General features: G+C 44.6%; 1 protein-coding gene across 5 annotated transcripts in view; it reads left to right on the top strand.

Moving 5' to 3' along the window:
• Positions 1-14,526, top strand: part of LOC309400333 (serine/threonine-protein kinase BRSK2-like) — a gene marked incomplete at its 5' end in the record, with an annotated part of 234,862 nt that overhangs the window by 142,360 nt on the left and 77,976 nt on the right. The gene's annotated exons all lie outside the window — the stretch shown is intronic.

The following is a 14,526-nucleotide window of genomic DNA, read 5'->3' on the forward strand; positions in this document are numbered from 1 at the left end:
CAGCGTTTTGTGGATTGAAGTGATTGGAATGTTTCCCGTTTCTCCTCTTAAGGGAATGAATTGATTTTTTCTCCTAATCTGTGATACCTTTATTTTTTGGCTGATCTAAAACTTTTTTCACTTTAATAATCCTTCCTCTTACTGATTATTAAATTTTATTAAAGACACTTAAAGATTTTTGTTCTCCTTAAGCTTGATATGAATAAGAGAAAGTTGAATCTGCCATTCGGAAGCCAGAACTTGGTTTTTTTTTTCTCTTTTTGAAACAAAGTATCCTTTGCTCTATTTTCTCTGAGTTTGTTGACATTGTAACTAGAGGGTTTGCAGCTTGTATGTAGAGACTGATACCGGCTCAAGGACACAAACTGTTTTCTTGCAGGTGTCTTTGTGGAATATTTTGGACAAGGGAAGGGAAAGAAAAGAAAAGATAGAACCCTCATTTTTTTTCTTCTTGAAAAAATGAAAAGGATCTTATGTTTAAGCCAATTTAAAACAAAAATATTTTTATACATAAAAGAGATATTGAAGGCGAGAGTGGCAGTGGATTTTAAACTTTTTCTTTTCTTCTGGGAAATATGCATTCATATACAGATGAAGAAACCCTAAGCTACCAGGATTTTTTGGATGGAATTCTAAAGATATTGGAAGGATTTGAGAGGTTTGATAAGAAGTTAGATAGATTATTGTCTGGCTCAATAAAAGATGAAGGGACTGGAGCCTCAAAAATTAAAGAAGAGAGTGAAGATATAGAAGATAAAGGCAAGATAACAGATGAACCTAATAATGGAGCATCTATGAGTGAAAGTGGAAAGGAGGGAACATGGAAAAGTGAATCTGATTATTATTACATACTTGAAGATCTGGAGCTCTACACCCACCCACCCCCGTCAAGATATGGATTTGATGATGGAATTAAGAAGAGAAACAGCTTTAGAAAGACATCGGACAATTAAAGACATGCCAATTTTAATACCAATTCAAGGGCAACAAGACTATATGAGAGATCTTTCAAGCAAAAAAGTGCGCAGAGAAGTTTTTAAAAACTTTATAAAGAAGTTTATAAGAGAATTGACACAACTGGCTAAAGAGATAAGACAGTTTTGTTCCTGGAAAGACACAGGCTGATGATGAAGGTTGATAACTCAAAACTTAGTTAACCTTTGGTGATTAATAAGTAGGATTTCTTAGACACTTTTAGAATGTTTTCTTTAAAATGTTTATTTGTTAATTAATAACTCAATATGATAATAATAATGAAGTAATAATCTCAATTAGTAAAATTAATTTGGATATAAAATAAATTGGGACCTGGGGAAAAGATTTATCAATTTCACTAATATATTTTTGTTTAGATTTTATTATAAAGATGTAATTTTTCTTGGGCACTTATAAACTTTACTAACAAACTTTTGTTTAGACTTTATTATAAAGATGTAATTTTTCTTGGGTCGGTGGGGAGGAGATGTGATATAAATGACAAAAAAAAAATTCCTATTTTTTTTCTTTAGATAAGTATAATAACAATAAGAAAATGTTAATGGATAATGTTTAGTGATTTTTATATGTCTTGGCATTGGTAAAAGCAATTAGATATAAGCCTTAGATAGTGAGTTGGAAAAAAAAGGGAATATGCTATAAAAGGGTAATTATTGGAGGTTTATAGGAATAGCTAATGAATGCCAGTAGATGGTTGTGTCTTCAAGTGCAAATGATTCTAGATAAAAGCATATTTAAATAATTATAGCTAAATGAGAATGATGGTATATTGATGGTACATAAAGATCTTCGATTTTAAAATGTAAATTAAAAATATGAAGGATGTATAGTAACGCACGAAATTCATTTGTAACCAATCGACATGCTTTCTACAAGATGTAATGAAGAATGTTTTTTTTTGTATTTTTGTTTAATTAAAACAATAAAAAAATTTACTAAAAAAAATAAAATAAATTTTGGGCTCAATCGTGGTTGTAAGTCAAGGACTACCTGCAAAAGTTATCACTTTTATTATTATTTATTAAAATTATATACAGCTAATCCTCGACTTATGACCACAATTGAGCCCAAAATTTATGTTGCTAAATGAAAGGTTTATTTCATAAACCTTACTGCAGTTGGTAAGTTAGCAACATGGTTGTTAAGTGAATCTGGCTTCCCCGTTGACTTTGCTTGTCAGAAGGTCGCAAAAGGTGATCACATGACCCAGGGACTCTGCAACCGTCATAAATATGAAACAGTTGCCAAGCATCCAAATTTTGATCACGTGAGTATGGGGATGCTGAAGTGGTCGTAAGTGTGAAAAACAGTCCTAAGTCATTATTTTCAGTGCTGGTTTAACTTTGAACCATTGCTAAATGAACTGTTGTAAGTCAAGGACTACCTGTACTGGCCAATTCCCAGTGATTCTGATTGTTGTCCTGATAATGTTTGACATGAGGGAGGTGACAGTGAAAGAGTGAGAGAAAGATTAATAAAGGAGATGAGGGCAAAGAACCAATATTACTGTACACGCCTTCATGTTTAGACAGTGTCTTGGCCTTTACATCTAGTCCTTGACTTATGACCACAGTTGGTACCAGAATCTCCACTGCTTAGGAAGGCAATTCTTAAGTGAGCCGTGCCTGATTTTACGACCTTTTTTGCCATGGATGTTAAGCAAATCACTGCAGCTAAGTGTATCATGGGGTCATTAACTGCATCCAGTTTTGGTCACCACATTACAAAAAAGATGTTGAGACTTTGGAAACAGTGCAAAGAAGAGCAACAAGAATGATTAAAGGCCTAGAGACTAAAACAATGATGGCGAACCTTTTAGAGACTGGGTGGCCAAACTGCAACTCAAAACCCACTTACCGATATTTATCGCAAAGTGCCAACACAGCAATTTAACCTGAATACTCAGGTTTTACTACCTAAAATAATGATAAACAAGGCAGAGTTAAGCTAATTGTTGAGCTCTAATCATACGAGCGAGGGTCAGTAATTTCAACAATTGTGGCAGGAACCCAGAGAGCACCCCCAGCATAGTTGTGGGCATATACTGTACTTGATCCCCTATGCTAAATGACCAGAGTTGACTGGTCGAATCAATTGGGGGCTCGGCAGAATAATTTGGGTGCAACCGGTCCAAGGAAGATCTCAGCCGGTGATCCATTAGCAGTTCAGAGGGGCTTCTTCCAGTAGTGGCACTTGGCATGAAGTGCTGCACAAGGAGGAATTTATTTATTTATTTTTATTAAAAGAGTTTTATACAAACAGATTTTCCCCCTTTTCACCCCCCCCGCCATACAATGTAAATCTCATACAAATGCTATGCCCCCCCAACCCCCCAGCAAAAATTCACATTCAAATATTATACCAAATACTTTGCCCCCTCCCCTCCCCCCGTCTTAAAGTAAATTACTCGTTCACATATTGTACCCCCTCTCCTCCCAACAAACACAATGTAAATTTCTCTTAGATTAATAATAGCACATTGATCCCATCTTCTAAGCTAATTTAACATATATAACTCTTAATATAAATTTCTCCTAAAATAACAATGTTTCGTTAATCCCATCTTCTAATTTATTCATACATATATATTGCCCCGCCCTCCACCCTAACCCTCCCCCACCTCCCACACAAACCCACCCCCCTGACTTCCGCTGTATACCACTCTAACAATTCCAAGCATCCCATATATTATTTACTCTGATCATCTATCAATCTAAACATTCTTACCTAAAGGCTATATAGTACTTCCTAGTCTGGTATTTATTCTGTATGTAATCAATCCATTTTACCCATTCCTGTGTATAATCCTCCTGTTTCTGAGCTTTTAAGAAAGCTGAAATTTTTGCCATTTCGGCGAACCCCGCCACCTTCTGTATCCATTGATCAATTGTCGGTAAAAAATCTTTTTTCCAGTGTTGAGCAATCAACAACCTAGCTGCTGTGACCATATGCAAGACCAATTTTGTTTCCCCTTTGGTGAAATCCTTAGCTATACCCAATAAAAACATTTGCGGAGTGAATTGTATTCTTTTCTTAAATACATTCTGCATAACCCACCATATTTTTATCCAAAAAGCTTTAACCTTGTTGCAAGTCCACCATACATGAAAAAAGGTGGCATCTAGGCACCCGCATCTCCAACATTTTGGTTGAACATTTGGGTACATGCATGATAATTTTTTTGGATCTAAATACCATCTGTAAAACAATTTATAAAAGTTCTCCCTTAAATTCTGTGACTGTGTAAATTTAACATTCTGAACCCATATTTTTTCCCACGTTTCCAACATAACCACTTCACCAAAATTCTGAGCCCATTTAATCATACAATCCTTAACCAATTCACTTTCTGAGTCTCTTTCTAACAATACATTATATATTCTTTTAACTTGTTTTGGGCCAGTCTCTTTTATCTGCTTAATCAGTTCCACTTCTTTATCCATAAAACCGACCCTACGATCTTCTTCCCATCTCTTCTGTAGCTGTATGTAATGTAACCAATTTAAAGTAATTCCTTCTTCCAACAGCTGTTCCAAAGTTTTTAACTTCCATTCGTCCCCATCAGCAATAAGCACATCTTTATATAAACAACCCCCGAGTGACTTAGTATTCATAATCCCCATGGTGTCTGCAAGATCCAACCAAAGCGGTATTTTATAATCCCAATTGGGCCGGTGCTTCTTCCATATTCTCATCAAGGCACTTCAGAGAACATGATTGTTAAACACTTTATCCACCCTATCTTCATAAAAAAGATATGCATGCCATCCCAGAACAAGATCATGGCCTTCTATATTCAGCAATTCCATTTTTGTTTTCCCAAACCAATCTGCTACATGCGTTAGTACCGCAGCTTCATAGTACAATCGAAGGTTTGGGAGTCTGAGGCCGCCTCTTTCACGAGTATCTTGCATAATCTTCATCTTTACTCTCGGTTTTTTCTCCTTCCAAACAAATTTATTTAATATTGTTTGCCAGTTTAACAAGGTTTTATCTGATTTAAGCACTGGTATCATCTGGAATAAAAAGATAAATCTAGGTAGAATATTCATTTTAATTGCTGAGATCCTTCCAAGCAAAGACAATTGTAACTTTTTCCACACTTCAAGATCTTTCTGTATCTTTTGCCACAACACTTCATAGTTATTTAAGAAAAGTTTTGTATTTGATTCTGATATTTGTATTCCTAAATATTTGACTTTAGAAACTATTTCAAAACCTGCTAAACTTACAAGTCTCTTTCTTTGAGTCTCTGTCATGTTTTTAACCATCATTTTCGTTTTGTTTTGATTTAGTCTAAACCCAGACACCATGCCAAATTCTGCTATGATATTTTTCATCTGGATTATTGATTTCAAAGGATGTGAAAGGGTAACAACCAGATCATCGGCGAATGCTCTAGTTCTATATTCCTTTTGCCTGATAGCTATGCCATCTAAGGATTTTGAGTCCCGAATTGCGTTCAACAAGACTTCCAAAGTTAAAATAAATAACAATGGGGATAATGGGCAACCTTGTCTTGTGCCTTTTTGTATCTCGAAAGTTGTTGACAAATTTCCATTAATAATAAGTTGTGCATTTTGTTGCTGATAAATTGCTCCAATCACCTGCCGAAATCGTGGTCCCATATCCATCTTTTCCAAAGTCTTGGTTAGAAAATTCCAATTCACTCGATCGAAGGCCTTCTCTGCATCCAAGAAAACCAGCACTGCAGAGATCTGCTTATTCTTATCAAGATAGTCAATTAAATCTATGAGTTGCCTTACATTCTCCTTCATATGCCTGCCTTCAATAAATCCTGCTTGATCATGATGAATAATCTCTTGGATAACCGGCATCAATCTGTTGGCTAGTACCTTAGGAGGAATTTATTGATTCGGGTTTGCCAATCACTAGGTCCCATCCTAGATAGGGCTTCTTTAGCAGATCACACCATTCTTTCTGCTTGACCATTGCTAGCCGGATGGAATGGGGCAACCAGGGCATGTCTGATTCCCTGCTTTGCTAAATTGGTTTCAAATTGAATGGCCATAAATCGGGGCCCGTTGTCTGAAACCAAGACATTGGGCTGTCCATGTGTGGAGAAAAGTCTCTGTAGCACCTTGATGACCGCCTCTGCCGTGGTGGTGGTCATGAGGACTACCTCTAACCATTTCGAATAGGTGTCCACAACTATGAGGAAAGTTTGCCCGTCCACGGGGCCTGCAAAATCAATGTGCACCCTGAACCAGGGTGCCTTGGGCCTTTCCCATTTGTGTGCGGGCTCCTCTGGGGAAGCTGGTCGGGATTCCTGGCACGGTGTGCAGGTAGCTACCCACTCTGCGATATCTGTTAGGTAAGGTCCCCGTTAGGAGAGTGAGTATGTGCAGAGAAGCGTAATGAGAGTGGTGTGGAAGAACACGCACAAACCAGCATACAGGGACACCGAATAGTAAAAGTAATAGTATTTTACTTATGTGGAAAATAGAGGTAATCAGAGTTCAATTTACACACGGTTCAGTCAGTCAGTTATCAATGTTCTCAGTTAAGGAGTGATCCATCGAACACAGTCCAGTATCATATAATCAGTTCAGCAAACAAAGTCGCTAACAGTAGCAAAACTCACAGTAACTCACGATACACCTACAAGCAGTATCCACCGATCAGCATCTAACAAACAGAGAGATAGCAGTCATTCTGGCTCCATCTTATGGCTGCTTGAGGTAACAGCAACCAATCCCATTACAGCAGTACTTAAAGAAACAGTACTACTCTCATGGCTTATATATTGCTGACCCAACCGTTAGCTTACATTCCTAACAATCTCCCCATCCATGTTAGGCCACCACATGAAACTCCTACCCAATGCTTTCATCCGGACAATTCCCGGATGCCCTAAATGTAAAGCTTCTAATACTGCAACTCGTAGTTTGGGTGGAACAATCACCTGGTTCCCCCACAGCACACATCCCTGCAATACAGACAGTTCATTTTGCTTTGCAATAAATGGTTTAAACTCTGCCCCAACCAGCCCCTTGGGCCACCCCCTCCACACCCAGTGCAGAACCTGAGCAATGGTTCTGTCTTTAGCCTAGTGAAGCACAATCTCGTTTGATGTCACTGGTCCTGCTTCCAGACAGTCAATAAGCAAGACCTGTGTGTCGGGGGTAGGATCGTCCAAAATTTCTGGTAGCGGGGCACCTGCTAAGGGCATCAGCATGACCCAGAGTCTTACCGGGGCAGTGAATGAGTCTGTAGTTGTAGGCCGCTAGAAAGACAGTCCAACAAGTCATCCGCAGTGAGAGGGATGCAGGAGTAGGGTGGTCCCCAGCCAAGTGCCCCAGCAGCAGTTTGTGGTCGGTGATAAGTTCAAAGTCTTGACCGTACATGTACTCGTGGAACCGCTTGACTCCTGCCACCGCAGCCAGTGCTTCCCTGTCCAACTGGCTGTAGTTTCATTCAGTGGTGGACAGGGTTCTGGAATAATAGGCAAGCAGGGATTCGGTTCCATTGGGCAGGCGATGGCTGAGGACTGCCCCTACGCCAAAAGGCAACACCAAAGGGAGAGTCTGGTTGTATTGCACCAGGAGGCTGTCCACTGACACCAGACGTTTGAAAGCGGCCATCTGCCACTGATCTTCAAATCTTCCCCAGGTCCTCTTGGCTTTCTTTCCAAGAAGCAGGTGCAGAGGTTCTGCTATAGTTACGTTCTGTTGCAAGAAAACGCTGTAAAAATTGAGAAGGCAGCTCGGTCTGGTTTCAAGGTGTGGGGGTGTCCTGAATATTTGAATTTGAATTGAATTTATTATATTTGTTAGCCGCTCCCTCTCCACGAAGGGACTTGGGGCGGCGTACAATAAATAAAAATACATATTATACAATTAAAACATTTCACGGAGGAGGTGTCAAAATCGCATAGTACAATACATAGTAATAGTCTTAATAAAATTAAAATTGAAATACCCCAATATAAAATTACAAATTTAAAAGATTGCCAGGAGGATAAAGATGGAACTATCATTGAGCCAGGCCGGCTAGTTGAAAAAGGTGGGTCTTGAGTTTTGAACGGAAGGAGCGGAGGTCGGTAGTAATCCTAATGTCGGGGGGGAGGTCATTCCAGAGGGCTGGGCCCATCACAGAGAAGGCCCTGCTCCTGGGCGCCGCCCTCTGGCACTGCTTAGTGGATGGCACCCGGAGAAGTCCCTCTGTTAGGGTTCTAAATACCGTACAGAAATAAATCATTGTCCAAGGCAAAACATCCTTAAAGGTGCAATTTATTCCGCAGGCATGTTAGTACGGCTATGGAAATTCCAACTCTGGAAGTACATCCTCTGGGTTCACCCAGTTGAAAGTTCATGATCTCTCCCCACACCCACAAATCCATCACATGTTCCAATCATCATCTTCCACGCTGGCATGTACACCCATCTTCTTCCGGCCAGGTGTCGAGATGCGAAGACAAAAGATGACCTTGGCTTCTACAAAAGAATGTCAACAATCCATTCTACAATCCTACTCCTTTCTATTCCCCCCTCCCAACTACTACACTATTGAAACAGCATAGAGAATTATTAAAAAGTGTGGCAGGCCAAAGATCCTAAAAAGAATATAATTACAGGCCTGACAGGCGGCCTCTCCTCAAAAGAAAAACGTTTCCTGCAAAGAGAATAACATAAAAGTTAATATAACAAAATTAACCACCTCTTCTCCACCCAGGGGAACCCCTTGACTTCTCGGGAAACTTCCCATTGAATTGCTTTACTAACTTCTCCACTTTTAGGTTCCCACTGTTTACCTAATTAACTTCAGACCAAGGGTAACCCTTCCAATGCACTAAGTACTGTAAGCAACCCCTATTCAGCCTGAAATCTACAATTTTTTCCACCTCAGATTGTGTTTCCCCTTCTATCACTACAGGAGGAGATTGAGCTTGGGTGGATGCTCTTCTGTTAGACCCAATTACTGGTTTCAACAAGCTACAATGAAATTCTGGGTCAATTTCCCCTAGACTTCTGGGTAGACTGAGTTGAACTGTAACTGGGTTAACTATCTTCACTATTGGGAATGGACCTAGAAATTTTGGACCCAATTCCTTGCTAAGCATTTCTAATCTTTTGTACTTGGTAGATAAAAAAACATTGTCCCCCACACGGTAGGGGTTTTGGAGCGAGTGATGTTGATCATCTTGCTTCTGGTAGCCTTCTGCCACAACTGCTAGAGCCTTCTTCGTATTCTCCCATCCTTTCTTTAGCATGTCCATCCATTCACTCAAAGACATGAAAGAAGGAGGTTCTCTAGGCAACTCAGGCATGGCAACAACTTCCATGCCACTGGTAATCTAGAAACCCGCTAATCCTCTGCTGCTGTGGACCGCATCGTTGTACGCCACTTCGGCGAAGGGTAGCAAGTCCGACCAGTTGTCGTGCTGATAGTCCACAAAACACCTGATGTATTGTTCCACCACCGCATTGGCTCCCTCTGCTGCGCCGTTCATGCTGGCATGAACCTCTGAGCTCAGTTCTTGTGTGGACCCAATAGATCTCAGGACCTGTCCCCAGAACTTGGCTGTGAACTGGACTCCGCGGTCTGAAATGATCCTCTTGGGTACTCCATGCAGGCGATAAATGTGTTTCACAAACATTTTCGCTAATTCGTTCGCGGATGGCAATCCTGAGCAAGCAATGAAGTGTGCCTGCTTAGAAAACAAATCAATAACAGTCCAAATTACTTTATGCCCACTGCTGTCTGGGAGTTCCATGATGAAGTCCATTGCGACCTCTTCCCATGGCTGTTTCGGGCTCTCTGCTGCAGGTGCTGTAGGTTCTGGGCTCTTGGATCCAATCATCCACGGCTGGCCTTGTTCCTCCTCCGAGGCCTCCCCCTTGGTAGGACTCTTTGTCACCTGAAGTTGAGGGTCCTCTTCCAGAGGTCGGTTGGGCATTTCCCCCTCCGAGGCCTCCCCCTTAGTTGGACTCTTTGTCACCTTCAGTTGGGGATCCTCCTCCGGAGATTGTTTGCCCTTTTCCTCTTCCGCGGCCTCCCCCTTGGTAGGACACTTCATCACTTTAAGTTGGGGATCCTCTTCCAGAGGATGTTGGCCCAGATGACTTTTCTGTGCAGGCATCTGGGACCCGCTCTTTACCGCCGTGGTGGTTGGTGCGCACGTTTGTGGCATTGGGTCTGGAGCCAAGCACTCTGACGCTCTGTGGCCAAGTTGACAACAATGGTGGCATTTAATTGGGCCCCACGAGGAATGGAACCTAGTTACATCTCTAAACTTAGGAACCATTTCATCACACTGACTTGCTCTCCAACTTGCAGCTGCCCCCTTGGTAAACCCTTCTTCCATGGTGGAGATTGCTTCTCTGTAGGAAGGTGGAGTAAGAACCTTTTGGGGCATTGCAGATGCACCTTGTCCCGCTTCCCATCCTGCAGGCCTCTCTTTGGTAATCCCTTCTTCCATGTTGGTGATCACTACCCTGTAGGAAGGTGGGGTAAGAACCACTTGGGGCCTTGCAGGTGCACATTTTCCCGCCATCCACAATGCAGGCCTCTGTTTGGTAATCCCTTCTTCCATGGAGATTTCTTCTCTGTAGGAAGGTCTGGTAAGAACCTTTTTGGGCCTTGCAGGGGAGACTGGAACCGGTGGGGAGGTCAATCCCTCGGTTGGCCACTGCCCAGCTTTCTGCCATGGTGCCATCTGCTGAGGGAGGGCAGGTGCCCACTGGCATCCCTCCCATCCATGACCTGGGGTTAAGACCCATCCCGGGGTTGCCTGCTTCACAGGTTGCAGCTCAACCAATGATGGCTGGCTAGGGGGTTTTACGTGCCAAGGACCCTCCTGCTGGCTTGGAGGAGTTATGGGCCAAGTAGGTGCCCTTTGCTGGGTTGGATGAGTTATGGGCCAAGTAGGTGCCCTCTGCTGGCTTGGAGCATTTCCCCATGCTGATGGCAAAGGAGTTGGTAAGTAGCATCTCTTCCATCCAAGTCCTGGGAGGAAAGCCCAATTTACTGCCCAATTTGCTTCATTTACTGGTTGCAGCCCCATTTGTGGTGGCTTGCAAGTGACAGATGCTGGAAAAATCCCTTCTTCCTGCCTCCTTTGAAATTCCCATTTTGAAAGGGAATCTTTCTCCCAGCTAGTTGCAGGGTGATAAGCCATTTCATTTATTGCCGTCTGGAAGGAGCCCAAACCTCTGTTGTAGGGTGTTTTTTTTTCCAAGCCTTGCTTCCAAGCTGGGGGGGAAGGAGGGGAAGCGTGCACTCACATTTGAGGTAGAAGAAGTACGTCTGAGATTTTCCTTCGTCTTGTCGCGTCTCCTCCTGCATTCCTCCAGATGCAATTAAACTGGAAACAGCATTCCATTGCCTTTGAAGTTCCGCACTCAGCTTCTTATCACCAAAAGCTTCTCATTAATTCTTCGCTGATATTTACGCTGTCCCGGTCAGCGTTGGGAATGCCGAGACCCCCATCACCAGCCCCCCCCTGCAAGGGGGGGTGCTAGTGAATTATTTTGAGAGAGAGAGTTGGAATAATGTTAGGGTTCTAAATACCATGCAGAAATAAATCATTGTCCAAGGCAAAACATCCTTAAAGGTGCAATTTATTCCGCAGGCATGTTAGTACGGCTATGGAAATTCCAACTCTGGAAGTACATCCTCTGGGTTCACCCAGTTGAAAGTTCATGATCTCTCCCCACACCCACAAATCCATCACATGTTCCAATCATCATCTTCCACGCTGGCATGTACACCCATCTTCTTCCGGCCAGGTGTCGAGATGCGAAGACAAAAGATGACCTTGGCTTCTACAAAAGAATGTCAACAATCCATTCTACAATCCTACTCCTTTCTATTCCCCCCTCCCAACTACTACACTATTGAAACAGCATAGAGAATTATTAAAAAGTGTGGCAGGCCAAAGATCCTAAAAAGAATATAATTACAGGCCTGACACCCTCTCTGTGAGAGCGAATTGGTCGTAGGGATGTATGGGGCAGGATGCGATCCCGCAGGTAGCTAGGTCCTGTGCCATGGAGCGCTTTGAAGATGGTAATCAACACCTTGAAACGCACCCAATAGACCACAGGGAGCCAGTGCAGCTCGCGCGGGAGAGGTGTTATATGGGAGTATCTAGTACTCCCCATAATCACCCGCGCGGCCGCATTCTGGACCAACTGTAGTCTTCGGGTGCATCTCAAGGGGGGCCCCATGTAGAGAGCATTGCAGTAGTCTAGGCGGGACGTCACCAGCGTGTGAGTGACTGTGCGAAGGGCATCCCGGTCCAATAGGGGGCGCAATTGGCGCACCAGGCGAACCTGGTGGAACGCCCCCCTTGCCACAGCTGCCACATGGTCATCCATGGACAGCCGAGCATCCAGGAGGACGCCCAAATTGCGCGCCCGTTCCATGGGGGCCAGTTGCTCGCCCCCAATGGCCAGAGATGGAATCATCTGGTTGAACCGGAGGGCCGGAAGCCACAGCCACTCCGTCTTGGAGGGGTTGACCCTGAGTCTGTTGTCACCCATCCAGACCCGTACGGCTTCCAAACACCGGGACATCATTTCGACGGCCTCGTTGGGGTGGTTCGGGGTGGAGATGTACAGCTGCGTATCATCAGCGTACAGATGATATCCCACCCCAAAACCACGAATGATCTCACCCAGCGGCTTCATATATGTGTTGAACAGGAGAGGCAAGAGGACCGACCCCTGCGGCACCCCACAAGTGAGAGGCCTTAGGGTCGACCTCTGCTCCCCTGCCAACACACGTTGCATCCGGTTGGAGAGGTAGGAGCAGAACCACCATAAAACGGTGCCCCTTACTCCCAGCCCCTCCAGCCGGTGCAGTAGGATACCATGGTCGATGGTATCAAAAGCCGCTGAGAGATCTAATAGGACCAGGATAGAGGAACAACCCCTATCCCTGGCCCTCCAGAGATCATCTACCAACGCGACCAAGGCCGTCTCTGTGCTGTGCCCGGCTCGGAAGCCAGACTGGCGCGGGTCTAGATAATCATTTTCCTCCAGGTGACATGGGAACTGTTGGGCCACCACACTCTCTACAACCTTCGCTAAAAAGGGAAGGTTGGAGACAGGACGATAATTGGCTAGCTCCGTTGGGTCTAGGGAAGGCCTCTTGAGTAAGGGTCTCACAACCGCCTCTTTCAAGGCGGCCGGTAACGACCCCTCACCCAATGAAGCGTTCACTAGTCCCAAGAGCCAGTCTCGTGTAACCTCCCAGGATGCCAGTACAAGCCAGGAGGGACAAGGGTCCAATGAACATGTGGTAGCTAGTAGTCGCCCACGCAACCTGTCCAAATCTTCGATGGCAACAGAGTCAAACTCTTCCCAGGATGGTCTCTCAAGACTCGCCTCCGGCGTCCCTCCTAGCCCGCTGAGGGGGACCCATTCCCTCCGGATTTGAGCGATTTTATCCTGCAGATATTTCCCAAATTCCTCTGCCCTGCCCTGTAGAGGGGCTTCCCGCGGCCTCTGCGATAGAAGGGAGTGGGTCACCCGAAACAGGGCGGCAGGGCGCTTATCTGCGGACGCAATAAGGGCGGCACAATGTCGACGTTTGGCAGCTCTTATTGCCACAAGGTATGTCCTTAAATAGGTTCGTACCTGTGTTCAGTCAAGTTCGGAACGGGAGGATCTCCATCGGCTCTCTAGGCGTCTCTTGTGGCGTTTCATCACCCTTAGCTCCTCGGTAAACCAAGGGGCCAGGGTGGTTTGTTGCCGCAGGAGAGGCCGCAAAGGCGCCACCCGGTCTTATTCCAGGCGGCTACTAGGTCCTCTATCTGGGGGTGGGTCAGGTCTACAGGAGGTGGCCCAAGCTCCATCTGGAACCTATCCGGTTCCATCAGGCGCCTGGGGCGGAACCATCTAGGATATTCCGGTTCCGCCTCCCCGCGGTGGGGGGTAGCACCAGGGAAGTCAAGTCGGAGAAGTGAGTGGTCTGACCATGACAGGGGAGTAATAGCTAAGTCCCCTATTCCCAGATCACTCGTCCACTGGTCAGAGACGAAAACAAGATCCAGTGTGTGGCCTCCCTCGTGTGTGGGACCCTGAATTAATTGAGTCAGGTCCATGGCTGTCATGCAAGCCATGAACTCCCGAACCACCTCGGATGCTTCTCCCACCGATGGCAAGTTGAAGTCCCCCATAACTAAAAGTTTGGGGGTCTCAACTGCCACCGTTGCGATCAGCTCGAGGAGCTCAGGCAGGGCCGCTGATGCATAGCGAAGAGCCAGGTATACAATCAGCAGGCCCAACTGTCTCCCTGCGCCCCATCTCACGACAAGAGATTCACACCCGGATGTCTGTGGCACAGTGAACTCTCTCGGCTCCAGGTCTTCCCGGATAATTGCCGCTACCCCACTGCCCCTACCCTGGGCCCGTGGCTGATGGAATGCTCGATAACCTGGTGGGCACATGTCCATGAGGGGTACACCTCCCTCGTGGCCCAACCAGGTCTCTGTTATTCCTGCGAGGTCCGGCTCCCCCTCCAAAATCAGATCATTAATGAGGGGGGCCTTGTTAACAACGG

This window comes from Natrix helvetica (genome assembly GCF_964273705.1).
Source record: "Natrix helvetica genome assembly, chromosome: W".
Classification (NCBI taxonomy): domain Eukaryota; kingdom Metazoa; phylum Chordata; class Lepidosauria; order Squamata; family Natricidae; genus Natrix; species Natrix helvetica.